Source organism: Macaca nemestrina, chromosome 10, assembly GCF_043159975.1.
Source record: "Macaca nemestrina isolate mMacNem1 chromosome 10, mMacNem.hap1, whole genome shotgun sequence".
Lineage (NCBI taxonomy): Eukaryota > Metazoa > Chordata > Mammalia > Primates > Cercopithecidae > Macaca > Macaca nemestrina.
This window is the reverse complement of record NC_092134.1, coordinates 30,120,610-30,142,191: the sequence shown is the minus strand read 5'-3', so window position 1 is coordinate 30,142,191 and position 21,582 is coordinate 30,120,610. Positions and strand designations below refer to the sequence as shown.

Below are 21,582 nucleotides of genomic sequence, written 5' to 3'. Positions count from 1 at the left end.
GATCCTATTCCATCTATTCTCATTAACCTCTATCTCAGAAACTTCTTTAACAAATAAAAACTCTTGTATTTTTCTTCTCAGCTAAAAAAAAAAAAAGGAAAAAACATCTCCACAGATACAAGAGTTCCCATGTGTATCATCTCCTGAAATAGGCAATTTTAGTCACCAGCCCATCAATTCTACAATAGCAGTACATTTTGAGCAGATGAGATATATACCTGCCATATATAAGCTATTAGAAAGTGCCCCGTCCCCCCCAGCCCCCAGGTTATATACCCATTAATGGTATTGCTGGATTGAATGGTCTTCCTGTCTTCAGATCTTTGAGGAATCACCACGCTGTCTTCCACAATGTTTGAACTAATTTACATTTCCACAAACAGTATATAAGCATTCCTTTTTCTCCACAACCTCACCAGCATCTGTTAGTTTTTTAATAATAGTCATTCTGACTGGTGTGAGATGGTATCTCATAATGATTTTTAAAGGAATATAAATTGTTCTGTTATAAAAAACACAAGAACACTCATGTTCATTGTAGCGGTATTCGCAATAGCAAAGACATGGAATCAGTTTAAATGCCCATCAATAATAGACTGGATAATAAACATGTGGCACATATACACCATGAAATACTATCTAGCCACAAAAAAGAATGAGATTATGTCCTTTGCCAGGACATGGATGGAGCTGGAGGCTGTTATCCTTAGCAAACTAACACAGGAACAGAAAACCAAACACTGCATGTTCTCACACAACCGGGACCTAAATGGTGAGAACACATGGACATACAGAGGGGAACAACACACAGTGGGACCTATTGGAGGATGGAGGGTGGGAGGAGGGAGAAGTTCAGGAAAAATAACTAATGGGTACTAGGCTTAATGCCTAGGTGATGAAATAATCTGGACAATAAACCCCCATGACACAAGTTTACCTGTGTAACAAACCTGCACAAATTTAAAATACAAGTTTAAAAAATAATAAAAGAAAAGAAAAAGAAAATGCTCCCTCAATGGCCAGCAGTCAACAAATGGCAGCTATTTTTCTCCTTTATGTCTCCACCCCCAGACCATACATTCTGTGAAATAATTTGGTTGATTTGCTTAAAATTAAGTGTGAGAGCTTAGCTATTATCACTTTGTTTCTAAGAATATGAAAGAGAATCATAAGAATTCAAAAGGCAAATGTGTTTTTTTTCCAAAAGAGAGGGAGAGCTGAGAGAATTTGCAGAGATATTATTCTCGGTCATGGCATATGACCCCTTCAAACTTGCAGATAGCTGCTAGGGGTAATAGGAGGGGTTTTGCTTGCATGAGCTTCCAAACACCTGCAAAAAGAAAGCACAGGTTGCTCCATTAAAAAAGTAAGCAATAAAACAAATATTCACGGAAAATAAGTACTGACCAACCTGTCTAAATGGAAGGACATTTATGTTAATTGAGTCTCAAATGTGGGATAAGGATATCAAACAGTGTATCACTAGTTTCTTAACGCAGTTTTTTTTTTTGGAGGGTCTTACTCATGTCTATTTTAAGAGATGACATATGTGGGTAATGACAAAGAATAAGATGTTGACCGGGACACATTCTTTAGGTTGGACGAGGGAGTTTAGAAAACTCAGGAGGAGCTAGTTTAGTGAAGATAAGTAGAAAGTAATTGAGTTTGGTTTTAGATATGTGGAGTTTGAAATGCTTTGAGACATCTACGTGATTTCCAAAGGTCAAGTTGTCTTTAAGAAATCAACATCACACATTGGGGCCTGTCGGGGTATGGGGAACTAGGGGAGGGATAGCATTAGAAGGAATACCTAATGTAGATGACGGGTTGATGGGTGCAACAAACCACCCACCATGGCATGTGTATACCTATGTAACAAGCCTGTACGTTCCACACATGTATCCCAGAACTTAAAGTATAATGATAATAATAATATAATAATAAAGAAATCAACATACTTAAAATATGCATGAATACCCAAACCTTTTTTTTTTTTTTTTTTTAATAAATAAGGCCTTGTGTCAGAAGTTCCTAGGACACTTGTTGGGTATTACAGAAGGTTAATGCTCTGTATCATGAGGGCAAGAGGCAGAGAAATATGGCCTACCACTGTCATGTTGACCACTCAAACCCATTGTGCACCTATAGGTTTACCCATGAGGCCTGTTAATGTCACTCTAGGACCAGAGAAGCCTTTCTCAGATTCATACTAGAACAGGTTCCAAGGCCAATTTTACAAAGTCACAAGGGGGACTTTTTCAGTAACTCCAGTGAGTGAATGGAATCTCTTCTGATCTTGACGGATAATGTTGATGAAAGTCCAGCGAAAATCATATTGTAAAATATCTAACTGAAACTATTATTTTCTAGTCACTCTCTGTGCCATTATAGTGATACCTAACACTTATTTATATAATTAAAGAAATGTATATATAGCATTCACCAAGTACTAGATTGTTTGCTAAGTACTTTATAAATACTCATTTAATTCCTATACCAACCCTATAATTAGGTATAATTATTATTTATCTCTTCTAGATAAGGAAACTGAGATATAAAAAGGTTAATTAAATTTTCCAAAGTCACACAGGTAGTAAGTTATGAAACTGGGATTAAAAACCATGAAGTTTGAGACAATGAACTCTGAGGAAGCCCATGCTATATTGATGTTCATATCAGCCAGTCAATTAATTAAAATTGAGTTTCTAGATTGAAAATATAAAATTGTACCTGTGTATAAACTGTGTGAAATAAAATCTTGAGACTTTGTTCTAGACCCATTTTCTCTATGTTCAATTTAATACCAAATTATTAAGGTTAATATGAAGAAATGGATTTGTCCATTTGCCTATGTCCTCTTTCCTTCTAAAGATAATTGAAAATATAATTAACATGTTTTACAAATCTGGAAGCACTGAATTTAAATTGCTAGTTGGATTACCTCATGCAGAAAACATCCATTAAGCAATATAAAATGCCAGCCAACAGAAGAGTAAAGTGCAAATATTTAAAGATTGGAGATTGTAAAGTCAGGATAGACCTACACTTTGGAGGGAGCCTAATAATACTAGTAAGCAAAAACACATTGAATGTAATGTATGCCAGGCATTCTTCTAAAGACTTTATATATAGAGACTAAGCTTATAGATGGGGAAACCAAAGCACAGAGAAGTCAAATAATTTGCCCCAAATCACCTAACAAGTAAGTAGTGAAACTGAGCTTGAACCAGGGAGCTGACCCCCGGCCCCTGTGCTGGAGCCATCCAAGCTAGACACAGAGCAGGCAGTGATAAAGGGGAAGAGAATTTGGCATTCTCAGCTTGAGCCTCTTGGGGACAAGGCCTATGGGAAACTAATAGAATTCGTGGAGATATCTGGTGCCAGGCAGTCACTTTAAGATATGAAAGAAGAACTGTTCACACTAAGGACCCAATAAAATTTGATGAAGCTGAGGACATTGCTCTGTGGTGTGTCACTGGCATTATGGAAGGGATCCATCTGGATCATTAGCACCATAATCCCCAAAGTCAGTGTTAGGGATCTAAATGCCGAATTCAGAGTCCACGATAGTTGCCTCCGTTGGTGATATTCATTCTTCAGCAGTCACAACTTAAATCAGTCTCATGTTCACTCTTGTAGGGCAGCAAATTAAAATTTAGTTTGACAAAACTAAAAGGACAAAAAAGAGTTTAGGATAATCATTCGCTCAATATTAAAGTAGCACCGGATTAAAGCCAAAAAAAATTCTGCTTTAGCTCTGTCACTCCCTAGATGATTGGCTTTACCCAATTATCTGACATTATATGGATCTTCATTTAATCACTTGTAAAATAAAGGGAGAAGAAACTAACAGTTATTAATTGCCTTTTATGTACAATGTTTTGTTTCAGGAACTTTACATATGTTGACTAACTTAATCCTCACCATGTTAATAACTGATAGATTACTGCTCATTTTCAAGATTGAGAAAATAGAGGCTTAAATAAGTTAAGAATTTACCTAAAGTCACCGGGCAAGTGGGATTCAAAGCATCAAAGTTTATGGGTTTTTTTTTTGTTTGTTTGCTATTGTTTGTTTGTATTTTGCATTTTGTCTTCCTTTTATCATTGCAAACCTATAATTCCAGAATTTTAGAAGTACACAAGGGGGATAATGATGTCATTGCTACAATATTCTATAAACCCTAGAGCTACCACCTAAATGACCACCACATCAACTTATCTTTACCTCTTGAGAGTTCTCCTTGGATTCTGATTTAATTGTCAAACAAATAGTCAGCTGTATGATGGCTGAATGGACTATGCTTCATATAGTGGATCTATGGTAATCCATTAAGATGAAACCTTAAATGCATTTCCCTTAGGAGGTTAACTTATATCTGGAGAGTGTCATATACTACAGAAGAAAATTTGATTATAGGTATTGTTTGCACAGTCTATTTTAATCTTGAAATATTTGAAAAGACTGTCAAAAGGCAAGAAAGGACTAGTTTTTGGCAGTGGGTGTTTTTCCATTCTTATGAATGTAATTTTGTCCCTGCAGAAAATTCAGAAGTTGCTTTGTGCAAAGGGACACTGACATCCTATACTATGCTTTATTTGACATCTTATACTGCACACTAAACCACACTGGTGAACTTCAAATGATTCAGCTATAGGAATGTATATCTGGCTTGAAAACTGAGGTCAGCTCCAGTGTGCTTTCTCATGTTGCTCCCAGAGGGGTTGAAAGTATCTGTGAAGACACCTCATTGCTTTGTCTTATTTACTTTTTATAAAATGTCCATCAGATACCCAAGCACTTAGACATCTTCCTTGACAGCCAGAGATGACTGTCCCAGTGGTGATTATTTGGGATATTAGTAACAAAGCCAAATATGGACACTTTATGACTCCCAAGAAGGAATGTGAGTGTGATTGATTATTAGAAGCATGATTTGTAATCTGCTGAAGAAATTTGCCCTAATCAATGTTTGGGATAATTATGATCAAATAATTTACCAATGTAACAGTAAGATAAAGAGAACTACGATTTTTCTCTTTTACAAGGATACAAACAACCTATGAATAATATTTCCAAATGCTGAAACAGAAGCCCAAATTGTATAATCACACATGAGATATAAAAGAGATTAACCTCAAAGAAAGTGGACAACCATGTGTGTTAGGTAATAGGAAAATAGGAATTCTCATAAAAACTTCTTTGGTGTTTCTCAAAAACTCCAAGTATACATTTATTTCAGAAAGCTTGCATTGTTTCTCTCCTTTGATTGGAATACTTTGCTTTCAGACACTCACATGGCTCACTTATTTAACTCCTTCAAGTCTGTGCTAAAATGTTACCTTCTCAATGATGCCTATCCTAACCAGATCTACTTATAATTGAAACTACCCTTTTCCATCTACCCACAGTACTGTCTATTTTCCTAAACTGGCTTAATTTATTTCTAGTACTTACCACCTACTCCCATACCATTTTCCTTCCACCAGGATGTCAGCTCCTAAGGGCTAGAATCGTGGTCTATTACTAATCATTGGTCTAGTACCTGGTAGACTAATGCATAACAATGCATGTGTAAACTTACAGTAGCACAATGCCTGGCACATGGTAGACTCCCAATAAATAGTCATTGAGTAAATGAATAAAAAGATACTATAACGTTTTAAAATTACATTATGTAATTTTATAGATCTAGGAGCCAATGGGGTTTGAGTATTCCAACCCAGGTAATACCAAATGGACAAAACAGTATAGTAAAATCCCAAGGCTCTCATACTTGTTCTTGACTCTGAACAGAGTCAAGCTTTGGTCAAATAAGCTATCAGGGCTGAGTTCAACAGTATAGGAGTAGGAAACAGAGATAAAGTATAGTAACTAAACAGAAATAGTCTCTGAAAGTGTATAGGTCAAAGGCAAACAAGGAACAACTGAGGATAGTTTTCTAGAATAACATAAGAGAAGCTAAATCTACAGTTGATAGATGATATTTAGAAGGTTTGTGTATGGCTGGACAAGTTTCAAGACATGTGACACACAGAAAAAATGTACTGTGGTATGCACTTGTCATGTTTTTGACTCTCCAGTGTCTGAGTCATCTTTGTCAGTTAGGATAGGTATGTTAAACTGCAGTAACAAACAACATGCAAATTGCTGTGGCTTTAAACAATCGTATTTATTTCTTGCTCATAATACATGTCCACCACAGGTTGGCAAGGAAGCTTTGCTTATCATAGTCATTTAAGGACTCAGGCTGGCAGAGGTATCCTTGCAACATGCCTTCAGATTTGCCTGGCAGGGAATAGTAGATTGGGAGAACCATGTCCTGGTTCTTAGTATTTCTGTCCGGAAGTGAAGAATGACTGTTACTTATATTTAATCGGCCAAAGTTAGTCATATTGCTAACTTGAGTACTTCTATGGAGAAGTAATGAATATAAGAACATAGCCTATTCCATCCAGTCTGTAATTAGAAAATTACCTATCTTATGGCTCTTGGATGGGGGTAGAGTTGGCCTCCTACCACAGATGTTATATATACACATATATATACACACATATACATGTATATATATATACACATATATATACACATATACATGTATATATATACACACATATATACACATATACATGTATATATATACACACATATATATACATACACGTATATATATATACACACATATATATACATACACACATATATATACATACACATATATATATACACACATATACATGTCTTCCCAGCCTCCCTGACTAATTTATGCACTTGGCTATGATTTGAAGTGGGACTGGTGACATAAAACAACACAAGAGAGGAGGCTTCTTTCTGATAGGCTGTGGTGGAAGCAGCATATGATTTCCAGGAAGAGTTGTTGCAGCCAGGCCAGTAAATGTATAAATTACGGTATGGCGAGTCCAATGGTGATAGATGTGAAATCCTCACCTGATGGTATTTGGTGTGATTCAGTACATAGTTATGGCTATGCAGCCTCCCTTCATGCCTGTACATTTTCACACCTGGTTCTCCAGCATCGCAATTCATTCTGTGATCTCCCCAACATCTTTTCAACTAAACCGTTGTATTTAAATCAGCTTCATCAACTTCTGTTGCCTACATCTAAGGATCATCATTAATACAAACTGGTTGAAAACAGCATGCACTCTTCTTGTCCTATTTGTCATAATATTTGCAGACAACTAAATAAAAGCTACTTTATCCAGCACCTGACTAAATGGAAGAATATAATTCTTGTCACTTAAAATTTAGTTTTCTATTTTTTAAATTATATGTGAACACAAACTTTAAAAAATCAAATTTCTCCAAGTTAAGAAAAACAATAATATTCCCAGTGCATCATTCTCCTCCAGTCACAACCAATTTCTGTTATTTTAGCTTATTCTTTTAATATATCTCCATGTTTCTAATGACATTATTTTAATAGTCAACACTTTTATACTGCTGGCTTTGTGACAAGTATTGTTCTAAGTATTTTAGAAAGTTAGTTCATATAAAAATCTTACGAGATGGGTAATTATAATCCCAGTTTTCATACGAGAAAACTGAGTTTCAAATAGGTCAACAACTTGCCCAAAGTCACGTGACTAGTAATTGGTGAGGTTGGGATTTGAACCCAGAGAGTCTCACTCTAGCATCTGCGCACATAACTATAATGCTATGTTTTGCCTCTACATGTACTTACATATTTGCATTCTGGTTACTAAGTCTTAAGCATTTGCCTATTGACTTCTCACTTGGTAAATGCCTTACCAAATCTTAAGCATTTGACCATTGACTTCCCACTTGGTAAATGCCCTTCTTCCTTGCCACACACAAGCACACTTCTCATTCACCGTCTTCCTCAGGCTATAGAAATATTTAGCAATCATTATATCTATGCAAATCATAGTCATAGATGAACTGCTAATTTAACTTCAAATTCTCTCCAAGTAGTATAAATCTCTTCTCTACACATGCAAACATATTAGGTATTGTATAGATTTAATCTTCTTGAAACTTACCCTTGGAGTCTCCTGAATTAGTCTTATCCGAACAAATTATTCTCTAGAGCAGTTGCAAAGTTGTTATTTTGGGTCTTTCTTCACAGAGAGGTTGTCATTGTTTTTATTTATCTCTCTTGTGTTGCACCTTTTATTTCAGGATCCCATATATTTTATTTTCTTTGGTTTATTATTTTTTGTTAAGACAGACACATCTTTTTGTAGTTTCCTGAAAAAAGAATGCATAAAAGGTAATTTATTAAAATGTTTCATTTCTGAAAGTGTTTTATTCTACACAAATACTTAGAAGATAGTTTGTCTGGCTATAGAATTTTGGATTGGAAATAATTTTTTCTCTCCATTCTGAAGGCATTATTCCATCCTCTTAGCTTTCAATGTTGCTTTTGAGTGGTTTAATTTCATTCTGTTTCTTGATCCCATGTAGTAAGTGAATCAGACGTTTGTAAAATTATTAAATAATTTTCTTTATTACTAAATTAATTTGATAAAGATTATTTTGTTTATAGTGAATATTGCTGCATAGTTATAACATTTTTATCTTTGGCTTGTAATTTTGTAACCTGGATATGTTTTGCATTATGGTTCAGATATGAATCTTCCTCACTCTTATTACTAAACACAAATGTATTGTCTCTCCTCTCCCACAGAATTCAGTTTGTTTCTACAAAAGCTCTTTAAATGTTGTCACTAATTTTGTTCTTCCAGTGGAAAGTGGGAACAGGTTGCCAGGAAGATGGGGAATAAGTGTGCAAAGACACTTAAAACAGGGAACAGTTCGTAACAAAGCTTAAGGAGAGATAGAGTCCATTTGGGTTAATCATTTTATTTTGTGGTGAGAAAAACCAACTGGAAGTGTTTAAAGGATTTGTTAAATGGCACATGCTAATGTGTCAAGTGACCATATAATTTATCATCTGAATCAGGGCAATTCTGATAGTAAAAGAGGATGAAATTGTTAATTATACCAGAGTAGCAAGTGTAAACCAGACAAACCAGGACAGTTCTGGGAGAACTGGAACGTAAGATTACTCTGCAATAATTATGGCCTAAACAAGTACTAAAAGTCTTGTCTCCAGTGTTTTTCCCCCATTTCTTTACTTTGTGCTAACTTCATTGACAGCCAATCTCTGTTTAGTAGTTTCTTCTCTTATATCATTTTAATTGATTCATATAGTCCTTGATTTACTCAATAAATATATGTTGAACATCTACTTTGACATCTGATTCTTGAAGTCATACTTGTGGTTTAAAAAAGGCTAGTTATTACCTTCCATTTAAAATACCTTGTATGTACAAAGCTGGCAACAATATTAGAAAATGATCAAAGAAGCTGATACTGCCCTATTTTTTTCAACAAGTAAATAGGTAGGTGAATTTTGGCACTATTGGGTAACATAGTAAAAACAAGCTAGTTTATCAGCACTTACTCTGAATTAGATACACAGCTAGCTAGCATAGCATACGTAGGTGGCTAAGTAGGTTTCTGTGAAGGCAGTGGCATACTTGTTTAGTGGGAGTTTCAGGAAGAGCTTTATAGCAAGTTTCAGGAGGCATTCCAACCAAGAAAGGAGATGTGAAGTGAAGCCTCGGGTAGAATATAGACAAGTGCAGACCCTAAAGCAAAAAATATACGGCCGGGTGCAGTGGCTCACAGCTGTAATCCCAACACTTTGGGAGGCCGAGGCAGGTGGATCATCTGAGGTCAGGAGTTCAAGACCAACCTGACCAACATGGCAAAACCCCATCTCTACTAAAAATACAAAAGTTAGCCAGGCATAGTGGCAGGTGCCTGTAATCCCAGCTACTTGGGAGGCTGAGACATGAGAATAGCTTGAACCCGGGAGGCAGAGGTTGCAGTGAGCCGAGATCGTGCCATTGCACTCCAGCCTGGGCAACAGAGTAAGACTCTGCTCAAAACAAAAACAAAAACAAAACATACAAAGTCTAAGCACACAGTTTGATGCCCAGCGTTATTTTTCAAGGTAGTTTCTGTTTTGATCATTAACCATACAAACTAAAAATTCATTCACAAAAAAAATGTGTGAGGCAAGGCCAAATTCATTCATCTCTGTACTGGAAGTATAGTGAAAACACTACCTAAATTCTCAAGCTATTGCTATCAGTTTTTTAAAATAGCTTTTGCTTTTCATCTCAGTGATGGACTTTAAAACATATCGCTCTTTAGACAAAATCGAGTTAGTAGTTTCATATAAAAAACTGAGTTGAAACTTCTACCTACCAAAATCAGGTCTTCTGTGGCTTTCAGCAAACATGTGAACAGAGTCTTCTGATTTTGATTAGAAAATATATTGTCCTGAAATAGAATATAAAACAGTGAAGTGTGCGAGCTTTTTATTTGCCTGACAGTTCTTGGTGAGTCTTATGACTTTGCCACGTGGTGTGTCTTCTGGAAAAGTTCTTAACCTCTCTAACCTCCAGACTCCTCAACCGTAGAAAATGAAAAAACAACATCTCCATCAAGAGCTTGTTGGAAAATTCATATAGTGTGTACGTAATGTGATGAGCAGACTGCTTGATGTAGTAAGTATTTAGTAAATGATAACTGCAGTTTTCAATTTCTTTTGTCTTTAAAACATACATCTTTTAAGATGCACTTCCTTAACATAATTAAAATTGTATTAGAATCGGCACCTAAATAATTCTGTAGCATTTCTGTGACGTAAAAGGGACATGGCCTTGTTGACTATTTCTTGTGCATTTTTCATTGTGCTAATTGCTCCTATCAGTTCAATTGCCTCTCTAACAGACTTGATCTTCCTTGTCAAGATTTAAATCACATGCCAATATTCTAGCAGAAAACCATTTTTATGACAAAATGGTTTTCCCTCCTATAGAACAAGAATTGCTGCTTTAAAACAATGTCCCCACTGCATATTTTCAGCTGGGGACTGCTGGCAAAATTTATTCGATGTTCTATACTACTTTTTTTTATTATTATACTTTAAGTTCTGGGGTACATGTACAGAACGTGCAGGTTTGTTACATAGGTATACACATGCCATGGTGGTTTGCTGCACCCAAATCTCTGTAAAAATAAACTTTAAGATTCAGTTGTAGATGTATATAAATGTTTTGAGATTTTTCTCAAATAGTTATATAAATAATAATCTCCACATGAAGGCAAGATCATTTGATTAGTGCATGATGAAATTCAGAATGTATACCTAATTTTTAAAAGGAGGTGTCAATGACTTGGTTATTAACCTACACACTGCAGTCTGTGGTTAAAGCACTAGCTTGTTTCTTTTGGAAGCCAATTGGTATATGTTTGAAGATGTTTTGGTACAATGACAATAACAACAACAACAACAACAACAAAATATGCATTGAGATAGTGTCATTTACCAGGGGCTAAGTTTATATCTTATATACATATATATTCTATTGGCTAAAATAAAGACATACGTGTGGTGCCCCGGGAAGGCCTGGAAACTTGGTAGTACTTACAGGTTTTTGGAATCTAAAACTATTCAAACAAAGTCAAGCCTACAGGTTAACCCAGATAGCCAAATAATAAACAAATGCTACTCATCTCCAGGAGAACTGGGTAAGAGAATGTTGAAGAGTTGGTGGAAAGGGAAATGAATGATCTTTGTAGAGCAGCCTCAGAACATTTAAATTTCCAAAGATGAATAATCTAGTGCTTCATTTTACAAGGAAATTATAATGAAAAGGCAACTACTTTAAATGACTGGAACTACCATTACATTGGAAAACGGATACATTTTTGGCAAATTAATAGAGTTCAGCTGAGAATGTTTAGAATCCACGAGTTCCTACACATCTGCTTCTAAGAGAGGCTCTTAGGTTTACTTTTGATATGAATCCTTAATTTGCCTACATGAAGCCTATCTGTCTTTCATTTTTCACTGTTGGTTTTAAGGGTAGTAGCTGTCCCCCCCCCCACTTCTTTTTAAATTCACCAGTTTCCCAAATATGAGCTCATTCAAATCCAACTCACTTTTCTCTCCAGCGTGCGGGTCACATGAGTAGACTAGGAGAAAAGAAAGATTTCAGAAAGCACAATTCTTTTGAGGAGTCACTGTGCCTGCTGCAAAATTATTCAAATGAAAAGATTTTCTTTTTTTTTTTTTTTTTTTTTTTTTTAGGTAAAACGACAATTAAGGTCGACCTCCTCCACTCAAATTAAAAAAGAGAAAAAGGAGTGTAATGAAGAATCTGACTCCTTCTTCTAATTTTACAAGTTCAATGGTAATCTAACCGTGCCATTCATTTACAGAAACCATTAATTTTACTATGTGGCGGAAAGTAGTAGGCCTCAGCTTTCATTCTCTTACTTTCCCCCTCCCTTGGTCTTTGTGTGTGCACCTGTTCAGGCCACTTTAGCATCCCATTTGTAAAACTTTGGGTAATCCTCTGGCACTAACCCTGGTGTGATAATACTTCTGTTATTCAGCAGCCTAATTACAAAGGACAACACAGATAAAACACTTCAGTCCTATTTTTTAATAGCTGATTTGCCAATTTCGCCAAGCTCCATAGAGAATGGTCTCCAAACCTTGCTGGATTTCAATTTAATCTGAATTTGTTCAGCACACGGAGCTCCAATACCTCAGAGCAGATCTTTTTTTGTTAGATTTTGGACTCCTCACTCCTTCTCCCACCTTCACTCCTTTTTAATGGTAATATGAACAATCTACTTGCTTTTTAGAATGTAGTTTCATAATATAACTGGAGTGTTTTTAAGCATTCCCCAACATCCATTTGAGACAACTGTTGATACCTTCAATAACAAAACAATCAGAGAATTAAGGTCTTAGGCACCAAAGAGTTACTTTACTTAATTAATCTGGATGAAACATGAGCTGGTAACACTTCCCAATTTAACACACTTTTTTTGAGAGCAATATTTTCAGAAGTAGAGGTCATTAAAAATGTATTTAATATTTTGTGCTGGTTTAAGATGAAAAAAAAAAAACTATTACTAATTCATAGCAAACCAAAGGAAAGAATCATTACTTTAGTACAGATAAGCTTCCCAGAATAGGAGTACTTAACTCTACTTCTTTGATCTAGAAAGGAACTGGAGATCAGGCAATATGAGATAATCTTACAAGTTCTGAATATGTCCCGGTCGGGTAGAAAATATCTTGAAGTTTTGAGGGATTGACTAAATCTCTCCCTGAAAACATGTTTTGGAGGTTTCAGAGGGTGCTGTGCAACTAAAGGGCAGCTCCTGCCGCTTTCTTAATCCCTTCATTTTGAAACCCCAATAACTCAAGGGAAACTTAATACATATGTTTCTGATTCGCTTACACTGCTTCATCAAAACGGTGTTTTGTAAGAGCTATTTGATATCTAGGAAGCCTTCTCAGTCTTCTTTCTAAGCCTTTTATTTTGCTCCAAGAAATCACGTTTTCTTTGTGTTCAGCAGAACTGGAAGCAGGGAAGGCTTAAGTTAGGTTCAAGGTCATACAAAATCAGTGCAAGTTTGGAAGTTGGCAAACTATGTTGCTCTCCTCTATTACAGCACCAAGCAGAAACTTAACAAGGGAAACACCCAAGGGTATTATCAAAAGCAAATGCCATAAGTTATTTTCACTTAGTATTCCATTTAGTAATTAATCAAAACCTGTATTTCTGCTTTCCTTTTTCTCTAGTTTTTTTTTTTTTTTTTTTTTTTTTTTTTTTTTTTTAGATTCAGGAGGTACATGTGCAGGTTTATCACATGGTATAATACGTAATGCTGGAGTTTGGGTTTCTATTGAACCGATCATCCATTTCTGTTTCCCAAGATCCTGACTGTCACATACTAAATGACTTTAAAATTTAAGCATGTTCACTCCATTTTACAGATGGAAAAATCTGTCATAGACTAAAGTGGTTCATGGTTTGCTTTGGTGCAGAGACACTATAATTTGCTAAAAGCACCAGCTACTCTGAGTCATATAACCATCCTGACTCATAGAACGCTGGTAAGAAACATGTAGCAGAAGAGAGATCCACTTTGCATCGTAGCAGAGCCCGTTCAAGCTGGGGCATGTTACTGTCTTAGGGGGCAAGTTCAAGGTTTGAACTTTGAATACTTAATCATTGCAGTTCTCTAAAAGAGTGATAATAACTGAGAAATATCAAAGTAAGGCCAGTTATTTGAGAGTGGCTTACAATAATATACTGGTTTATAATAACACTTACTGAGCACTTACACGGGCCAGGCGGCATTGTGCTAAGTGCTATACGAAATTAATATCTTTCAATTCTCATATAACTCTATGAAGTAGAGACTTATTTTTATGACCGTTTTTAAATGAGTAACATGAGGTTCAACAGTTTAGAGGGAAATTTTATTAGGCCAGGTGTGACTGTTTCAGTTGTCTCTAATATTAGTACACCATTTTATTCAACAGGACATGATTTAAATGTTTAATGGATAGTCTCAAATTTACGCGTAAACAGTGTAGGTAATGTTATGAGTTTGATATTATAAACTAAAACCCATTGTTACCTCTGTTGTGACAGTAGTAAATACTGCAGATAAATATACGTTTTGCAGTTTTATATCCTTGACCAGTTGGCCTTTGCCAGAGCATTCTGCCCTGCACTGATTAGGTGATATATCTTATTTGTTTAACATTTTTCTGGGGCTATTTTTGATTCCTAGGGAGCATAGCAATTGGGATAGAACTTACAAACAGATCAAATTTTTCCCAAAGATAAAAATAAGAAGTCACAATCCTAGAATGTTAGGAGAATTTTCCATGAGGAAACACTGCTTCAGAGGTACACTTCTGTGAAGATGGCAGAATTCTAGAGGGTTCATTCTAGATATTTTGTTATTGTTGTTTCCCAACATTTAGCACAGTGCCTGGCAGGCAGCAGGCCCTCAGTGAATTTTTGTTGAAAGGAGGAATAGATGACTAAATAAGAAATAGGGGCCTTCTATATTCCCCAGCCTGGAGCTGGACATTTATTAGAAGACACTTATAGGACAGTTGGCAATTTTTGTCTCCAAGATCTTTGCTTTTGCATAGACTCATATGTGGAGAATTAACCAGTTGGTTTTACTATGTTAATTGAGTTGAAGTCACCTCTTTCTTCTTCCCACCAAAATCAGTGGTAGAGAAAAGTGCTCTGCCATGGAATTTGGGGTAGCCAGCTTCCGGTGGATTTTCTCCTGAGATTCATGTCCCTGCGGAGTCTCCTCCTGTGTGGAATGGGACTGACCTATGCATTTAGTAAGATATTAAAGCAATGATAAAGTGTGACCTGTAAGACTAGGTCATAAAATGTAGCTTCCATTTTGTTCTCTTTTAAGTCACTTGCTCTGGGGGAAGCAGTCACCATGCTGCGAGGACATGTAAACAGTTTTCTGGAGAGATCCATGCAGTGAAAGTCTTAAGAATCAACTCGACAACCCCGTGAGTGTGCAATCTTCAAAACCGATCTTTCGGCCCTAAGCAAACCTCAGATGACTGCAGCCATGGTTATCATCTTGACAACAACCTCGCAAGAGACCCTGAGTCAGAACCACTCACCTTAGCAGCTCCTGAACTTCTGGCCTACACAAATGGTGAGATTTTTTAAAAAGAAAGTGTATTGTTGCATTCAGCTGCTAAATTTTGAGGTAATTCATTTTGCAGCAACAGCTAAATAATACAGAATTGCACTGAGTGACACAGAGTCAGCCTAGAACATTTAGGAAAATAAATATTTACTGTCAATGGGCATCTCTTTACAGGACGTATCTTCTTCCTATTCATACTGGCCCATAAGAAATTGTTAATGAGACTCTAATATTTCATATGAGAATTAGACCTAACAATATATTTTCTTAGTGATGCTTCACATGGGGTGGGTGTAATTTGTAGAGATTTTATTAACAGGGTGTGTGTGTGTGTGTGTGTGTGTGTGTGTGTGTGTGTGTGTGTTAAAGATTCCCAGTCATCTTGATTCATACTGAAATTAATTCTGAAACATCATGAAAATTGGATTCTGGTGTTTTGTCTACTGTGGAACATTGGTCAGGAAACTTCAACTCTCTGAATCTCAGTTTGCTTATTGAAAAGTGAAAAACTGAAAGTGTCTCTTAGTTAAAAGTTTTATGAATAAAATATATTAAAAAACAAAACAAGGCCTGAAGATCATGGTCAGTATTCTTGGAATTGAAAGACAGTTACCTGGAAAACCTCCGTATGTCTGCAATTGACACCGAAGAGATTTTAAAGTGAGCACATGAGTGCTGTTATCTACCTGCTACCCACACATCCTGTATTAGAACCCAGAGACAATAGGGCATCTCCTGCACAGATCTCAAAGGATAGCAATGGAGCAAGTCATCGGTGTGGATAAACTATTCTGAAGATTAGCTCTCAACAATTGAATTTTTCTTGCTAAGATTCCATTCTCCGTGACTTGTTTAGTGTGGTCTGATGCCTGAAGGAAGAAAAGTCAAATGTGCTTGCTTGTTCCTAGTATCAGCCAGAGGATGATCTCAACCAGGTTTTTTTGGCTTCATGGAGGAAACGTTTTGGGTGACACAGGGAAAGTGAATGGCTATGGCACCTTGTGGCATTGGATGGGATTCAGGATGAGGCACAGTCACCACCGCATTAAATGCTGAAGCCTTGAGGAACTTCAGACAAATGGCACTTAGAAGAAAGGCAAATTGAAATGGGAAGTTTGAGTCCTTTCTCCAGCACTTACTAGATGTGTAACTTTGGGTAAAGTATTTAATCACTCAGAGTGTCACCCTCTGCAAATGGGCCTAAAAAAAATCCACCTCATAGTGTTGAGCGATCAGATGAAAAACCCCATAGAAGACATTAAGCATGGGGTTCTGAACATTGTGCTATGTAACTAATGATCTCCAATATCGTAATAGTTACAATTACAATTCCACCTATGATCCAAGTGGTTTCATTATGAATATTCTCTTTGGAGATAGGCTTTAGGGAGGTGAAGGCATTTTTTTTTTTTCCCAGAAAGATACCTACATTTCAACTGGGAGTTGTAGAATATTTACAAATCCTGCCTTTAAACCAGACCAGAGAGAGGACGTGGATTCTTTCACATTAAGAAAAGCAGAAACTTAAAAAATCAATGTATGATTTTATAAGACTTACTGTATTAGAAGCAATGGATAACTTTTTGTTCCAGAGAGAGGGAAGGCTCTCCGTGAGAGAGACAGTAATGTCATTATTCATGCTGTAAGCCAGCCCACTTCAACTGCTGGTCTTCACAATGCCTACAAGTGTAAAAAAAAAAAAAAAAAAGAATACAAAAAAACCACTTGCTTCCTTTTTTATGAGTATTGACATTCTTGTGCAGTATTAGGAGAGCTAATTTAGCTTCCAGTTCTAAGAATTTTTGAATCTATAGCCAGTAATTATTGGCATTCAGGGGTACAAAAGAGGAAAACAAAGCCTGCAAATTCTAGCACATTCATGTGGGATTGGGAGCTGAATTAGGATCCTCACACGCCATTGAATGATCAGCCCCCTATTAGAGCTTTATTAAAATGGTAATGATTATATGCCAGCTATAGGCAGGCAGCCGCACCTGTCAAAAACTACCCCGATTATCCTGTTCATTGAACTGTCTGGCTCTTGAATCAGTGTCTCAGGTTTACTCCTCTGAAGTTTTTTTTTTTCCCTCCTTGCCTCAAATAAAAAAAAGATACAAGAACAAACATTTTCTTGGAGTCACAGAGCACTCTTGTCTTTCTTCTCGTTTTGTTTTTGTATCTGGTATGGAAAAATGATAGAGAAGCTATCCTCTCTTTGGTTTGAGATAGAAACAGGAGAAAGAAACAGAAAACATGTAAAGTTCCACCCCCCAAAAATTCAAATGTTAGTAGGAGAAAATGCACATCTCTAATTAATCTGGAAACTGGGATCATTCGATTGTCAGCCACATGTATTATGATGAAGGGGCAGATTCTTGTTATTTATGCGTCAGTTACCTAGTTTAGAGATCTGTTGTCCTTCGTTTAAAAGACATTTGGGGTTTTCACCCATCTTTTGCTTTTAGAAATGCATAAAACAATAATGGATTTCGTTTGAAATCACCCTTTTTTCCAAGATTGAAACAACATTGAATGCACAATGTTGTTTTCTTACAAGACCAAATTTTGTCCTCACTAGGAGGAAAAGCTCTTTTAAACTATTCAATTTATTGGTTTGTCATATCTATAAGAGAAGAGCCTCTCAGTAGGAGAGGGCTCTGGCGGGTTGAGCGTCATCACAAGTACTTGTGACGGATGCTGTGATGGTAACTGATCACAGCACTTGCAGAGAAGGATCAATATATGGAGAAAAGCAGATTTTTTGGGTTTGGTTTGCTATGTTCTTGTTTGTTAGAAAATAGCTTTCTCTGACTAGTAAAATTTCTTGGGGATACCACAAAGGATGTTAGTTTCCTTCAATATCTACTGGCATCAACAGATTTCTATTACCTCTCAGCCATAAGTCTTAGTCACTGGAGAACAGAGCAGGAAGTAAACGAGTTGTTTGTTTAACGTTCGCTTTCTGGTAGGATGTCCCCTGGATATGCTTTGAAGATGCACGGAGCTAACAATAGACAGAACTAATCTCAAATTCCTTATGCACACTCTTTTGTTAGTTTGCACGGGGGAAAAAAAACCAGCATATGAATTTGGAATTTTGTGGCACTTACCTACCAGAGAGTAACCTTGGAGTTCCAGTCCTTTTGATATTACAGCATAAAAACATTCACCACTAGGTCTAAGTTAATAGACCTCTTAATTACATGGAGCTGCTGCTTGCATTACTGTAACAACAGAATAACACACCTTTTACAGTAATTCACAATTTATCTGAGACATTCTGAGAATGCTATTTATTTATTGAATGACTCCAGTGCAACATCTTCTCCTGCCTTCCCCACACTCACCACCCAATCTCTACCCTCCCCTATCCAGCCAGTATGAATTGAATATCATGAAGTACCAACTGAAGAATTCTCAAGCCATTGCTGCAGCATTTGTTAAGGACTGTATCATGAGATAATCACATATAGAAATAAGTGGTTACTTCACAGTTAAGGCTATTGCCAGGGCATCTAAGTGGCCAAACCCTTTTCACAGTCCTCGACCTTACTATAGCATGAATGATTGTTTGCCCCTCTGTCCAGAAACACTTAGCCTGACACCTGTGTGATGCGCCAACATCCTGGGTCTCCCTCTTCCCTGTTTCACTTCTGACTCCTCTCACCACTTCCTGTCCACATCTGTGGACCTTTCTTAGGACTATAACTTTGGCATCTTTTCTCTTTTTGGCCTTGCATAGGGCTCTGTTTCCTGCATCCCTTCTCTTTTCTTTCAACATTTCTTCTTAGCAATTGTATCTTATCCCATGATTCCTACTGCTTCCTCTGTAAAGAAAACTTCGAATCTCAACCTCAAGCCAAGGTTGCTGCAGTCATTCATTTCTCACACCTGGTTTCTTATTTTTCAAGATTGTCCCATGAGTCTCCAATTCAGTTTGACCATGTTTGAGTTGGTTGTTGTTAAACCTGTTTTGAGGTCTATAGATTCAATCTCTGCCCTTTTTTGCAGCAGGATATTTTTGTGATGAACTGCAGAGTACATTCCACTTTCCACTACCGCTTCCCCGCCATGCCCATTTATACATTCTATCCTACAGTGACTGCCATCCAAGTGGCAGTAAAGAAATTCCATAGAACAAAACATTCCTTGGTCTCGGAGTTTGAAAGCCAGGACTCCAAGAGAACTCAGTGTAAACATAATATTTGGAGAAATTTGTAGTCAATTTCAGCTTCCCTATGCACATACACTAGATAAGGATGTCTTGGGTTGGAGGAAAGGTGAGAGGAACAAAGGGGATGTGAATAAGGAGGGAAGTAGGTGGGCTCTAGGACAAGGATACCAGGACTGACCACATTCAGGACTTGCCTAGTCTCCACTTCTGGGGACAGACATCATCCTTAACCAGACCCATGAACCACAGGTACCTGAGCCAGTGTTCACTGCTCACAGAAGCTTCACCTCAGTGAGCAATGTACATGGCCATGTTGAGCAGCTCTATTAATAGTTCTTCATGATAGCATCTGGTACTAATCTGTGGATAGTAGCCAGCAGAGGTGACTCAAGACTTAGGTGTCCTAAGTCCTAAGACTTTGCTCAGCCATCTGTGCAGGCAGCCTCCTTTCACTGACTTTGCTAACCTCTCCTCTCTCACTCACCTCTTGAGATGGAGAATGGACTCTGGTCTGTATACTTAAGGGAGTGCATGGTGCTGTGGGAGGAAAAGTCCAAAGTGTATTTGACTAGACATGAGAAGGATCTGCTCAAGATGTTCCTCCTGGTCGAGACAGTGATGGGAGAAACAGCTTGCCCCTAAAAGTCTCTTAAATCAATGACTTTGTTTCTACTTTCCCTGTCACTAGCCTGTATCAGGTCTCTATGACCATCTTATGCCATTACATCCTTGATTTCTCATTCTTCCCACCCATTTTGCCCCTTGCTGTCAGGCTAACCTTCTTCAAGCCTGGATTCTTTCAAGTTAGTTCCCTATTGAAACACTTTGAATGGTTTTCCCTTTCATACTGAATGAAGTTCAAGCCCCATTCATGGCTTTACTATATAGGTATCAAAACCAATCTTACCTCCTATAAGCCTTAAAGGGAACAACCCATTACTGAATCTGTTTTAATCCATAGATCACAGAAGCTATTCTTCCTTATTATCTCAACAGGATAATAAGGTATTTCTAGGTATTCACTCCTAGAGGTTCATTTAATTCATGATTTCTTTGCCCTGGTACCTTCCTTTTACATGAAAAGTTGGGAGTCATCTCTTCCTCCTCTGACTTTCCACAGCTCTTCATCACCACCTCATTTGTGACCCTTTTATCTTTAAATACGTAATATGTACATGTTTTATTTGCCCTCATAAATGGTGTGACCCTTGAAAGTAGGAACAGAATAGGATTCCTCTCTAAATCATCTAAAAAACCTAGACGTTGCCTGCCACGTAAAATTCAAGATACACATTTGTTGGAAAAAAGATTATTTTCTTTCATTAAATATCGGTGGTTTGTGTCATGTGTCTGTTTGGATTGAACTGTTGTTAATGTGTTCTGAAGTAATTATCTAGTAAAACCGTTTAATTCCTGAGCTAAGTAGTATTGAGTATAAAAGGTTAGAAGCATTTAAAAATCTAACATCAAAGTTAATTTTATTACTCTATGGACTGAATAAAATCAGCTTAAATAACTTAAAGTAGTAGTATTTAATTTTACCACAGGTCCAAAATCTTGGGGTGATTTTGACTTCACTTGTTTATATCTCAAAATCAACTGGAAAATCCTGCCAGAGTTTCTTACCACCTCTGCTGCTACTCTGTTTTAAGCTGCCACCAACTATCACCTGAATTATGGTAATAGACCCCTGATTGGTTCTTCCCTCATAGTCTATTTCAACACAGCAGCTGAAGTGATCCCATTAAATCATAAGTCAGATCATGTCATACCCTCATTGGAAACCTCTAGTGGCCCCATTGTGTTCACAATAAACTCTAGTGCTCTTATACTGCTCT

General features: G+C 36.9%; 1 long non-coding RNA gene across 1 annotated transcript; it reads right to left on the bottom strand.

The window, feature by feature from the left end:
• Nucleotides 1–7,278: 7,278 nt before the first annotated feature.
• On the bottom strand, nucleotides 7,279–12,077 carry LOC139356528 (uncharacterized). The gene is made up of 3 exons (XR_011608512.1): nucleotides 12,007–12,077; nucleotides 10,264–10,338; nucleotides 7,279–8,232 (listed from the first exon to the last, which is right to left on the bottom strand). It is a non-coding gene; the product is annotated as an uncharacterized lncRNA (long non-coding RNA).
• Nucleotides 12,078–21,582: the final 9,505 nt, after the last annotated feature.